The sequence below is a fragment of the Lytechinus pictus genome, chromosome 17 (assembly GCF_037042905.1).
Source record: "Lytechinus pictus isolate F3 Inbred chromosome 17, Lp3.0, whole genome shotgun sequence".
In the NCBI taxonomy this organism is placed as follows: domain Eukaryota; kingdom Metazoa; phylum Echinodermata; class Echinoidea; order Temnopleuroida; family Toxopneustidae; genus Lytechinus; species Lytechinus pictus.
The window spans coordinates 22,902-37,623 of NC_087261.1; the positions used below are offsets into that span (position 1 = coordinate 22,902).

The 14,722-nt window shown below is 35.8% G+C and overlaps 1 long non-coding RNA gene across 1 annotated transcript; it reads right to left on the minus strand.

Moving 5' to 3' along the window:
• Positions 1–9,957: 9,957 nt before the first annotated feature.
• LOC135157271 (uncharacterized) lies at positions 9,958–14,160 on the minus strand. Its single transcript, XR_010296286.1, has 3 exons — positions 13,780–14,160; positions 13,514–13,609; positions 9,958–10,799 (listed from the first exon to the last, which is right to left on the minus strand). It is a non-coding gene; the product is annotated as an uncharacterized LOC135157271 (long non-coding RNA).
• Between the last annotated feature and the right edge of the window lie 562 nt (positions 14,161–14,722).

Consider the following 14,722-nt stretch of genomic DNA (forward strand, 5'->3'; position numbering starts at 1 on the left):
TGTATCAGGGGCCGCGGAGCCGGGGGGCTTTAGCCCCCCAATTTTCCAAAGCCGTGTACAAAAAAACGTAAGAATGACCATATGATTGTGATTTTTAGCATGGACAGCCCCCACTTTTGACTCAGCCCTCACTTTGAAAACCGTTCCGCGGCCCCTGTGTATTATGCAAGCATAGTTTAAGTTTACTTTGTAAATTCATGGAGCTATGCTCCATGGTAAATTGACGCCTTCAGCCTGTGCTAAAATTGTTATGCGTATGAAAGTACGAATAAAAAAATAAATAAATAATAAGCAGATGTCGGCGGAGCAATTATCGGCGGAGCAATTGTCGTATAATCGGAGCAGATGTCGGCGGAGCAAATATCGGCGGAGCAATTGTCGCGGAGCAATTGTCGTATAATCGGAGCAATTTTCGGCGGAGCAAATATCGGCGGAGCAATTGTCGTATAATCGGAGCAGATGTCGGCGGAGCAATTATCGGCGGAGCAATTGTCGGCGGAGCAATTTTCGGCGGAGCAGATGTCGGCGGAGCAGATGTCGGCGGAGCAAATATCGGCGGAGCAAATATCGGCGGAGCAAGTGTCGACGGAGCACATATCGGCGGAGCAAGTGTCGACGGAGCAACTGTCCGGAGCAATTGTCGGCGGAGCAGTTGTCGTATTTTGCGTAGCAATTGTCTGCGGAGCAGATGTCGGCGGAGCAATTGTCATGGAACCTCGAAAAGTCCCCTAACAAGGGAAGCAAGTCTTTTCCAGATTATGAAAATGCATCTTTTAACAATTATTTGGCTTGTGAAACCCTACAGGTATTGGAAATATATCCCTTTTTTTCAGTATTTTAATCATCGTTTTTGACACCTTTATAACGTTACATAGGCCTATACGTAACGTACTTACCCACTCTTTCCCTTTTTATGCGTTGTTGCGCCTGGTATCCACTCTTCAATGAAAGTGGGCCCCGCGGGCGGCCTCTCGAGCTCTGGGAGGAACCAAATGTGGATTGGAAAGTCGTCCTAAATCGGATATACCGCTGTTACCATAGTAGCAACCAGAATTTTGCACACGAAACGCAAATTGAATGTTTCCGTTCCAGATGCGAAACGAAAAAAAAATCTCATGTCACACAATTTGCATTGCAGGACAGAGTTTTAAGACCATGACGACGGGCCCAAAAGTCTCTTCCAAAATCAACTAACGTCGTAAATAAGCGTTCGCGTTCTTCCAACGAAAGGTCGGGATTAGCGTACCAGAACGGTAACATTAGGGCCAGTCACACCTTTGACGGGCGACCACCGCTAGACACATTGTTTTCACTAACAGAGCACTAAAAGTAGGCCTACCGGTATCGATAAACTCACAGAAGCTTAGTCGACTTCCTAATAATCTAACAATAAAAGGCTTAGCAGAAGCTAACAGTGGCGCTAATGTTAATACAAATCACTAACAGTGCCAAGGGCACCAATAGTGATGATGTTAGTGAATAATTTCTCTCTTTAAAACTTGTCTCCCTTTCTTATACCAAGTAATTTATACCTCGACCTCGACCAAATTAAAGGGGTGTTCTGGGCCCAACAATATTATGAATAAATTGAGTAAAATTAGATGAGCAAATTGCTGAAAATTCATCAAAATCTGATAAAAATAACAAAATTCTTGAATATTAAAAATTAAACACTGAATTTTGCAACTGATATTACTGAGCAGCATGTGGCCATGAATATGCAATAATGGGACGATAATGCCATATCCTCTAGCTCTCTCCCCTTTTTCTGATTTTGTTGAAAATTTGAAATGAACTCGTAATTTTCTCAAATGTATGTATGTAGCCCGAGTAACAAAGTGATGATCTTTGAAGCAATATTCTGTGTGGACAAAATCTAATTAAACCTAATTTTGTATGATACAACAGACCCTCATTGCATATTCCTGGAGACATGAATATAAATTTCACCGTATTAGGGCCTAATGCAAAATTTTAAGAAACCATATTCTTTTTCTACTCATTTCCAATTTTTATCAATTTGTCAGTGTTTTGTTTGTCTCAATTTACAGTTCGAACCGTATTATTTTCTTCAGCCTGGAGTACCCCTTTAGGAATAAGTATATAGCGGGGGATGTTGATTAGTGCCAAGATATATGATCCTTTTCAAAGATTTTTTTTTCCAAGATATATCATTTATTTAGGTGTATGAAGACATTTTTATGAATAGACCCTACATTAGAAAGAAGAAAAATAGCTGATGAAATTTATCGCATGATAACCATCATTGACAAATACTCTATCATGAGCATGATGAGTGAAGTCTGTGAAGAGCATTTTCAAGCAAAAGAAACTGATGAAAAGTGGGATTGCATTTTTTTGTACAGAATCTCCATCGTAATATCATGATAGGCAATTTTTTAAATCTTTTTTAGGCTTATTCGATATTTTAAAAATTAAATTAGTAATACTACCTGCTGCCATTTCATGTTTAAAATGTAATAATAATTCAATTTTGTAGGCCTATATGATAATGAAATACATTCCTTTACCCTTTCCTAGACAAGATTTTAAACTTGTAGGATGTGCAAATAATCATAACTAAATCTAAGTTAAATCTAGATCACTACCAAGACTACGCACAAATTATAGATTTTGCCTAACTCTAATCCCCTAACAACAGCTTTTTCTGCCTTCTGTGCGCTAATTCTATATTGTTAAGAGCTGATTTGTTAATGGATAATACTATACATATTGTGATGTCAAGCGTTGATCTCAGATGTAAATAATGCATTATAGCCATCGCGGCGAGATTACCGGTTGTAACGGGGGCCCTTTGTTAACGCAGTGTTAGTGAAATATTACGCTAACAGCGTTTCTGTGCGGTCGATACTGGACTAATAGGCCTATTGCTTCCCTACGTCAATACAGATGCTCGCCTCTGGGTTTTTTTTTCACTATTTGTTTATTCTTTAATGTGCATGGTTTTGTTTCGTTTTGTTTTTTGTAAGGATTGAGGCAAACGGGGATTACGTAGGGGCGTTTGCTTCCCGTACTTAACCCCGAATTGATAATGCGAAAAACATTTAGAATAGTACCCTTCATTTTGGGTTGGGGTGGTGAGATAACCGAGGAAGGGTATGTGTGTTCCCTCTTGTAGAGAATCTTATATCGTTCCGAGGATCAAAACACTTTGTGAATATAATAAGTAAATATTACAAAAATATTACAAAACATGTGTACTCGTAAAGTCAGGAAAAGGTACTCTCCTTGGCTAAATGAGTCTTATTTTTGTATCATAAAAGAGACAAAATGAAAAAGAAGGCTAAAGTGAGTAAATTGGAGGAAGACTGGAAAAGCTATAGAAGACAGAGAAATTTATTTATTTATTTATTTATTTATTCACACATATTTAAACAGGTTCACAAGATCAGGGATAAAATTACTATTTTGCATCTTGTTCCTGGTGTATAAAAAACATGATAAAATGGTAATGACAATAATAGGCATATATCGAAAAACAGGGTAAGACATAAAAATATCAGCGTAATACAAAAACATGGAAACACTATTGATCACCTTATTATTAATGGTAAAAAAGAATGGATAGGCCTACATGAAAGAAGGGTAGGTATAGGTATAACCTTATCAACTACTGTATATAAACAATTGCAAATAAAGTAGGGGCTGAAATTTGTGAATAATGATAGACAGAATAAAATTGTAAATTACTGAAAATAAAAATATCAGCGTAATACAAAAACATGGAAACACTATTGATCACCTTATTATTAATGGTAAAAAAGAATGGATAGGCCTACATGAAAGAAGGGTAGGTATAGGTATAACCTTATCAACTACTGTATATAAACAATTGCAAATAAAGTAGGGGCTGAAATTTGTGAATAATGATAGACAGAATAAAATTGTAAATTACTGAAAATATATAAGTTCTGGGATGGGATTATTATGACATATTAGTTTAGATTTTTTGTATAGAGACTTAAATACATCTAAGGATTTAGCATTTTGGAAATTTGTGGGTAATTTATTCCATACTTTGGCACCGGCATATTTAAAAGATTGATAAAAGAGTTGAATATTAGGTTTTGGTGGTACAACATTAAGGGAGTTAGCATTACGAGTGTTCAATCCATGCCTGTCGAAGTACATTTCTATTTCATTGCATAATCGGGATGGGGCAAGACCATGAACACATTGGTACGTTAGGTTGATAGAAAGTAATCACGGCGATCATCAATCGTTTGCCAGGGAAGTTTGTTCATTAAGTGAAGACCGGAATTTGTATTGTAATCATAGTTAGAGGTTACATGACGGGCCGCTCTTTTTTGGAGTCTCAATAAGGGTAATTTCAGTTTGTTGGGGCAGTTGCCCCATACTGAGACACCATAATCAAGACATGGCTGTATAGACGATATATATAAAGTATTAAGTTTTTTTTTTTTTTTTTTGTTGCTAATTTGCCAAGGTAGTAAATCTTCTAAGCAGTTGATTTGCATAAGTGTCTTAAATAGTCATTCCACTTTAAATTTTCATGTATAATAATGCCCAAATACCTGATAGAATGAACTTGCTCTATGAGTTCATTATCAATACAGATATTAAGACATTCTGTTGACTTTGTCTTCGTTTTACTAACATTTATCTTAAGACGATTTCTCTTATACCAGTTGTCTAGTGTGTTTACCGTATTTTGTAAATTTAGAGTAAAATTATGTATATTATCGCCAGTAACATAGATAACTACTTCATCAGCATAAAACAATAGAACAGGAGCAAGTACACTGCCCTGTGGTACCCCTACTGGTAATTTCTTTATACAGTGCGTCCCAGAAAAAACGAAACCGAGATTTAGCGATGATTTATCATAACTTAATCACAAATACAATAGACAAATGACCTACCATTGTAAAGCTTAGAATCTCCTCTTTCGTCTGAAATTACTTAGATTATTTCTCATTCACGCATGAGTGAGCAAAAACAATTTGAAGAGGGGATACCAGAAAGTCATTTGGCGGGGGGTATCTGGGTTTCAAAACGAAAACCACATTTCTAAAAAGTTCAATATCTGCTCTTTAATTTGATACCTCAATTACAGAAAATGGTCAAGAAATAAGAAAGTTCTGGTTATTTGAAATAAGGCTTGAATTTCAATAATTTCATAAAATGAAGAGGTTTTACAGGCTAGCGTTCAAACTCACTCGACACTCCGTTTTGTTGACGATCAGCCATGCATGAAGTCTTTTGTTAACCATGCGATAGCTTCTGTGGGAAACCGGTGAAAACACGTTTATTTAATAAAATTATGGAAATACAAGCATTGTTTCGAGGGAACGTAACGTTTTTACTTCTTGACCATTTTTGTGATTAAGGTATCAAATTAAAGAGCAGATATTGAACTTTTTAGGCATGTGATTTTCTTTTTAAAATTCAGATACCCCCCGCCAAATGAGTTTTTGGTATCCTTTCTTCAAATTGTTTTTGCTCACTCATGCGTGAATGAGGAATAATCTAAGTAATATCAGATGAAAGAGGAGATTCTAAGCTTTACATTGGTAGGTCATTTGTCTATTGTATTTGTGATTAAGTTATGATAAATCATCGCTAAATCTCGGTTTCGTTTTTTCTGGGACGCACTGCAGAGGAGTTTTTACCTTTTGAAGAAACAAGTTGTTTTCTTTCAGTAATATAGTTAGAAACCATTTAAATTCTTTGTCATAAATACCATATTTCTCTAGTTTAAGCAAGAGTAATTCATGATTAACACAGTCGAAACATTTAGAAATGTCAAGATGTCAAGCATGAGCCAATTAATTCTTTATTGTTAAGAGCCTCGTGAAAATCATCAATTACCCTGTGAAGGCAGGTGATAGTAGAATGGTGAGGGAGAAATGCATATTGATCGACATTGATCATATCGTTCTCTTTAAGATAGTTAAATAATTGCAATTGAATTCTTTTTCTATCATTTTAGATACGTGGCATACTACAGATATAGGGCGATAGTTTGTAATGTCATCTTTGTTCCCCTTGCCCTTGTATACAGGGGTAGTGCGGGCAATCTTCCAATCACAGGGTATTTCACATGTGAACAGACTAGCATTTACAATAGAGCATAGATATTCATATATATAGGGAGCAGCAAGTCTTAGTAACTTAGTATCGAAATCCAGTATGTCGAGATGACTGCTAGTATCAAGACAACTCAAATAGTTTAGTTTTTTTATTTTTTTTTATTTGTTCAATTTCAAAATTTCGAATACATTTGGGGTATTTCCAATCTAGAATGTATGAATTATCAAAACTCTTAGACATTTATTTGCCTATATTAGTGAAATAATCATTTATAACATTGCAGTCAACATTAAAACTTTCTGAGTTAACATTTTTATTTGTAACTTTTGCAATTCTTTCCAAAGTGTTTTTGAGTCTGACTTACATGTATATTTATGAGTGATATCATTAAAATGCTTCTGTACATTTTTCTAATGATATCAGTAATACGATTTCTCATTATACGATATTCTTTATTGATTTCATTAGAATATTGTAAATTAGATTTATTTTTTAAGTAATCTCTTTTATAAATAATTTTCACAATATCAGATGTGATCCAAGGGCATGTTTTATTCTTTACGCGAATTATCTTGATAGGAGCATACTCATTACAAATATTGATAAATTCAACCTTCCATTCGTGCCATGCATCAGTTACAGGCTGACTCTGATATTCCTTTTTACTAAGAACATCCGAATTTTTAATGGCTGAAATAAATTTTTCTTCATCGAAGTGTTTATAATTACGAGAACGTTTGGTTTTGTGTTCATTAATGGTAGACTTAAAACTAATACAAGTAAATACCAGATTATGATCACTTACACTATGATTTTGGCAACATCACTAATGACATGTTTTTCAGGCATGGAGGATAAGATGTGATCGATACATTTGGATGATGAAGACGTCACCCGAGTAGGTTTGTCTATCATTTGAGTAAGAGCAAAAAGATCTTCAATGAGATTAATAGGTAACACTGTCATTGATATCATGTGTGGTAGGAAAGTCAATATTTAGATCTCCAAGTATTAAAATTTCTTTCGATTCAGATGAAGCCTTTTCAAATGTATCGATTATTCTTTCAAAATAATCATTGTTTGCATCTGGAGGTCTGTATACACAACATATAAGTATGTTTTCAGATGATGGTGCTTTTAAGTTCACCCAAACACTTTCAACAGTACAATCATTTAAATCATTTCTTTCGTCGATTGACAATGAGTTTTTGGCGAAAATACACACACCCCCTCCACGGCGACCGTCAGCGCGGTCACGTTGGAATATACCCTTCTATCAAAATTGAAATAAAGTTACTTATGCAATAAAGAAAGCGAAAAAGTGCTATTACTTTTAAATAATTGAGAATTGTAGGGGCAGGACAAATACTTGGGATGTTCTGAAATCTCTATTACCACAGAAAACAAAGAACAATTTTAACAAGGCTGATAATACTCAAGTCATGGCAGAAAGATTTAATTCTCATTTTGCTTATGTTGCCCAAAGTTGTCTTAGTGGAAATGATACGGTCGACACCAGTTTTGTATCAAACTCTCATAATAATAAATTTGAATTATCATCCGTAACTTGTTGCGATGTATTGCGTGAAATGACAATATTGAAAAACAAGATATCTACGGGTATTGATGAAATCAGTACATATTTACTTAGATTATGTGGCCCTGGTATTGTGAAAACCTTAACATATATTATAAATAAGTCAATTTGTGAGGGGATAGTGCCAACAAGGTCGAAAATTGCTAAAATAATACCGCTGCTAAAGAAGGGGGATAAAATTAACCCTGACAATTACCGACCAATCTCGCTTTCACCTGCTGTTTCCAAATTATTAGAACGAGTTTTACAACGTCAACTTGTAAAATTTTCAAATGAAAATAATATCCTTACTACACATTAATCTGGTTTTAGAACAAACCATTCCACGAATACTATATACCTCTATGTTTCGATAAATCATCAGTACACCTTTACGCAGACGACACTGTAGTTTATTATTCTAATAAAGATCCCACTTTGGTTCAAAATACTCTACAACATCAATTAAATTCTCTGCAAAATTGGATGAGGCACAATAGATTAAAAATAAATTCTACAAAAACAGTTTGTATGTTAATTGGTACAAAACGTATGATTCGAAAGTACGACGAATTAAATCTAAAAATTCACGATATCCATATCGAGCAGGTTAAATCTATTAAGTATCTTGGTATTACTCAATTGTCATTTAGGGCCTCAAATATAAGCACAGGGTGCTTTTCAGAGGTCCTGGCTCATTCTTATGTATATGTTTACTTTGTAACTTCTTGATTGTTTTAATTTGCCAAATAAAATTGAATTGAATTGAATTGAACTATTGATTCTGAGTTAAAATGGAATGATCATGTTTTAAACCTTTGTAAAAAGGTCAGTAAGATGATTAGTTTTCTAGGTAGACTCAGTTCTTTTTTGAATGAGTCAACTCTAAATCTTTTATACAAGGCCGTAATTATGCCACACCTTGATTATGCTGACATTCCCGACCTTTCGTTGGAAGAACACGAACGCTTATTTACGACGTTAGTTGATTTTGGAAGAGACTTTTTGGGCCCGTCGTCATGGTCTTAAAACTCTGTCCTGCAATGCAAATTGTGTGACATGAGATTTTTTTTTCGTTTCGCATCTGGAACGGAAACATTCAATTTGCGTTTCGTGTGCAAAATTCTGGTTGCTACTATGGTAACAGCGATATATCCGATTTAGGACGACTTTCCAAATCCACATTTGGTTCCTCCCAGAGCTCGAGAGGCCGCCCGGGGGGCCCACTTTCATTGAAGAGTGGATACCAGGCGCAACAACGCGTAAAAAGGGAAAGAGTGGGTAAGTACGTTACGTATAGGCCTATGTAACGTTATAAAGGTGTCAACAACGATGATTAAAATACTGAAAAAAGGGATATATTTCCAATACTTGTAGGGTTTCACAAGTCAAATAATTGTTAAAAGATGCATTTTCATAATCTGGAAAAGACTTGCTTCCCTTGTTTAGGGTACTTTTCGAAACCCCATGGTCGTGCCTGGTATCCACTCATCAATGGAAGTGGTCCCCCGGAATTTGAATCTTACCCCTCATTTCTGGGGAAAGTAAAACATAATACCCTTTACATCGTGTGCTAGAGCCGTATCGTTTTTGTAGAAGGAGTGAACAAAAGAAACAAAAGAAACCCGCATTTTCAAACGTATTGCATACGCTGTGTACATATGCGAAATGGGTTCGGCTAGAGAGGTGATCTGACCCATGGAATCAATTGCCAGTCATCCACCAATAATCCACATTAAATGCAATATCGATTCGATGGACTGTAATGATCTATATCTAAGCCTTAATTTAGTAAGTTTTTCCTCACTCAATATGTACTCGATTTGTTTGAAAAACCACTTTCTTATCCATGTCATATTCTATTTTAGGTCCTGCATTTCGAATATCTCCAGCCATCAGTCGTAATACATGCATGTATGGCGCGCGGGTTGCGGGAAAGAATTTTGCACACGAAAAGCAGATCTGTAGGGCCTGTAACCCCCCTGTAACACAAATCTTAGCATTGATTGTAGAGCAGTTTTCTACGTTTGATTGTATTGACTATAATGTACAATCAATCTTAAAAATCAAGTGTATGATGAAGCGTCAACTTTTGTGTTAGGGGACCCTAATATTAGCGTCCGTGAGGATTGCGAAAGATGGCAATTATCTGGTCATCAGCAACTAAGACTTGTTTGGGCATGTTTCAAAAACTGCAAAACCGTGCAGGTAGGATTATTTTAAAAACAAAATTGTCAGAGCACAGGCCAGTGCATGAAATTCATGATACTCTGGAATGGAATACTCTTCAACAACGTCAAACTTTCCATACTAATTGTTTATTATATAAAAATATATCATGATATGTCTCCTGCCCATTTAAAAAGAAAAAAATATTTTTACGACACTGAGGTACCCCACATATTAGGAAATCAAGTTATAATGCCTAAACCAAAGACTGAAAAATGTAAGCGTACATTCATATATCGTTGTGGTACATTATACAACAATCTAACTCTTAACATACAAAAATTAAACAACTTTTCAACCTATAAAAGAGAAATCCTAGAAAAAAAATCAAAACTGTGTACTGATGATTTCATGGGTGGGGGTATCTGAGCTTGCACTGCAAGTTCATGCACCTTAACTTTTATATCTCTTCATTTTAATTTGAAGTTGTCATTGAAATTGTAATGTTAATTCAAGATATTTATTTCCAGGGACCTCGGGGAAGAACAGATGGGCTATATTATTTTTAGCCCATCTGAAACAAGCCCATCTATAGGCCTATACTACTGAGATCATTATTGAGCCCAAGAGATCCCATCACAGTCTTCTTAAATGCGAGTCTTTTGATGAATCATTTATAACAAAAATATCAGTTCTATCTGCACTTGTTACACTTGGAAAACCCCCACCTCGCAGTGTTGCTCTTTCCTGATATCTTTCATATTGAATTCTTTCTTTTTCTTTGGCGAGTTTTTTCTCTGCCTCTTTGAATTGTCGTCTCGCAGTTCTTGTGATGTAGTAAAGGAGCATGATAAGAGAGATGAAGCACACGACAGCGATCACAGAGAAGATGATTGTGAGTTTGAGGTCATCGTCGAGTTTGGAGTCGGTTGAGGACGTCGTTGTCGTGGAATCCATGACTAAGACCCCCATGAATAGCCTGAAATGAAAAGAGGGACGGGACTGCATGGATTCAAGTTTAGGAAACTATTCTTTTAATCCTATTTTATCGTCGAAGTCAGAATGTTTCTTACCCATGAAGAGGCCTATAGACTGAACCAAAAATTTGATCATATTGATTTCCTGATTAGTGTCGGCATATGCAGTCATGAAAACGAAAAACAAGAATTACATAACTGAATCAAGTAGAAAACAGTCTTGATTTGTTATTCTTTGTATTGTTTTCACTCTAAAATGAAAGCAATTAAGAAGAGGAAAAAAAGAAAAAGAAGAAATGTAAAGATAAAAGAAGAGAGCTTTTATAGGTTTTCCAGGTCAAATGTCCGCAGATTGGAACCAATCGTCCATATAGGTATTTCAAATGTCCGTGTACACGAACAAATGTCCGCATAAGAATATGGATGTCCGATTACGGATTTCAAATGTCCACGTAGGTTCAAAGTGTCCATATAGCTATATCAAATATCCGATTAGGGAAACGAGAAGTCACATAGGGAACTAAATGTCCAATTAGAGAGTGTAATATCCCATTTGGGAAAACAAATGTCGTATAGGGATCTCAATTGTCCACGGTTTGAAATTATGATTACTCGAACATGATAACTTCATTTTTTTTCATCTTTCGCTTTTTCATTTTCTGTCACTCAGCTTTCCCTTTCCCTTCCTGCTCGATCTATCCATTTGTCAGGCAAAGGATATTGCCCCCCCCCCCTCGTTTCACAAATTTGCTGACCTCCTTGATTTTTATCCTTATTTTTATTTATTCATTTTTGTATCTATTCTTTTTTTTTTTTGGGGGGGAGGGTCTTGGTCCTGTATGTTGTCATCGTCTTATTTATTTATTTTTGTACACATTTATATATTTCTTCCCTTTTCATTCTACCCCGCCCCTGTTCTGGAGCCGTTTATGTCGTTGGTGGAGATGGAGCGCCTTTTTGTATCAGGCTCTTTTCTCTTCCTTCCATTTATTCCACCTTTTCAACTTTTCCTTCTCTACTCATTTGTTATAAGCAAACAAACAAATGTCATATAGTGATTTCAATAGTCTATATGGGTGTAAAATGTTGTTTATTTACCGAATTATTGTATTCCTTCCATTACATATCGAACGCCACACAACATGATCTACGGCCAAACTACGGATATTATTTACAATTTTTTTTACTCAAACCCAGAATATATAAATCTTAACATGGCATTAAATTTCATAATTCTTAGGAAAAACTCTTTATTTGTAAAAATGTTGATTTTAATTACTTTAAGTCAATTTAATTAGACGGGGTGGGTAGGGTGTATCTAGCTCGATAAGAAGTAATCATTTTGATAGGCTCACTCAGGCAGGGTAGTATTTCGAATTATTGTACTTAAAAGAAAATCATCATTATGCAACTAACCTTGATTTATTAAAAGTACCTCTTATTCCTTAATCATTAATTCAAACAATAGTTCTGTCATCTTTATTAACAATAAAATTATTCATTTTTTCATACCCTTTTAACCATTGGTTAATTACCTTGTTTTGGACCCTATATGGAAGACTAGCAGAGTGATACCTACATTGTAAATGTTCGATGAGAACAAAGATTTAGACATAACAATCAATTTCAACGCATTTTCCTTTAAATAAATATGTTATTTATGTTACACTCTCGGTATGAAGCATGTTTGTTTCTGTTAAGCTTTTAATAAATTTTCAAGTATTTTGTCCCCTTTTTCTTTTAATAAACCAAATTGTAATAGGTTTTACCCTATTGTTTGAATAATCTTTACTACTGAACAGAATTTCGATTCTTAATGTGTACATTTGTCATACATTATAAGAAAATTTCAATCTCTTTTCAGCATCATCAGCAAATGGACATTTGAATTACCTAAACGACATTTGATTTACCTATGTACGACTTGATGCCTTAATTTATGGATGATTATGTAACAATTGATATTGAATGGATATTTGAATTCCCTATTGGCATCTTATTTACCTATTAGGACATTATTTTGATTTACAAGATGGACATTTGATTTACCTATTGAAAATAAATTATATTGTGCGGACATTTGACTTCTCTAAGGACATTTTATTCATCTATTGGGATACAATTCTGGCTAATGGGACATTTGAATTCCCCATTGACATTTGAATTACCTAATCGGACACTTGCTCTGACACGGAGGACATTGACCTGGAAAACCTGCAATATGGATATAGAGGAAGAGGAAGTTATAGAGAATAGAACGATAATCCAGGGGCCGCGGAACGGTTTTCAAAGTGGGGGGGGGGGGCTGAGCCAAAAAGTAGGGGGATGACCATGCGAAAGATCACAATCATATGGTCATTTTTACGCTTTGTTTGTACATGGTTTTGGAAAAAAGTGGGGAGCTGAAGCCCCCAGCCCCCCCCCCCCGCTTCCGCGGCCCCTGTAATCATTATTGAAAGAAAAAATTTAGCCCCACTTCCAGTTTTGTAAATATCATAGTTTTATCGATGAACATGACAAAACTCTCGATTGGGCATTATAATTATTTTCCCCACCACTACTCCCCCCCCCCCCCTCCCTTGAATGCCAGAGACACAATGCATATGAAAATGATATTATTAGCCGATTATTAACCTTTTGATATTAGCGGCCTGCTGCCTCACGAAAACAACACTGATACGACTTTTTGACATAGGATGACAGAAAGTATACTCACAATTACAAGCAACGAGTAGACACTATATGCAACCGGGTTAAAGGTCTATCACTGATACGCAAAAATATGTATTCCTTTACGGTTTCAGCAATGCACCTAAATGACATGAATGATACGCAAGTGAAATGCTATTATTATTATTGTAATTAGTCCTTTATTTCATAGTCTGCAAGTAGATCATAGTAAATTTACTAACAACGTTGCAAAAAAGACAAAATTATATCAATTACAATAAACATTCTATATCACTACGGGAAATTACTCACACAAGCTACAGTATATGCCCTGGCCAGGTTATTGATCCACCGTTGTATTCATATGATTTCAGCAATTACATGTTTATCCGAATCTGCACTCGTTATCAGATTACATATTGTAAATAAAGTATGGTCGGGTTCTGTAATCGCAAACGCGGAAACTGGACTTCTGATTAAACCATTTAATAGAAAATAAAACACAACGATCCGGGACCACGATGCACCTGAACTTTAATACCGACTTTGTTTGAATCGATATAGTGAAAAAGTGATATTAGCGAGGTATGTGGCCGCAAAGAGTATAGTCTGAGTAATTCGCAAACAGCAAAGGGATCTTTCCCAATGAGCTATGAGTGCAGCACACCATGATAACCTATTCTTTCGAATGCTATTGTTTGCTTTTAGTTCGATAGGTCATGAAAACAGGAGCGTGTGTCGATCCAGGGGCGTAACAGGGGTCGGTGGCCGGGGGGGGGGGGGCAAGAGCAAACCAATTCACGGTCATATGGTCTGAACAGGCAATGGCGTCATGATGCAAAACAATGGAGGGGGCGATATGGTGTATCGGGAAAAAAATTAATGCGAGCGAGCGAAGTGAGCGAGCAAGCAAATATTTTGACACTTTAATTACAAATATCAAATTTTTTGATAGATTTTGACACAGTGTAAAAAAAATGATATCATATTCCACACTTCCACCTTTCCTCTTTTTTTTTCTTGCAAGGCCAGTGAACGTGATTTTTGTTATGATTGTGCGCGAGCATCAGGGCGAAGCTCTATGCTCGAGGGGCCCAGTATGACGTGTGTGGCATGAAGTAGCTTAATGTAAGTGCCCGAGCGAGCGAAGCGAGTTAGATGAGAATCTAACTTTAAGATAGATATTTACGTGATATTCAGAAAACTATATTACACTTTTCTTTTGCTTTTCTCTCGTTCCTCCTTTCTTTTTCTT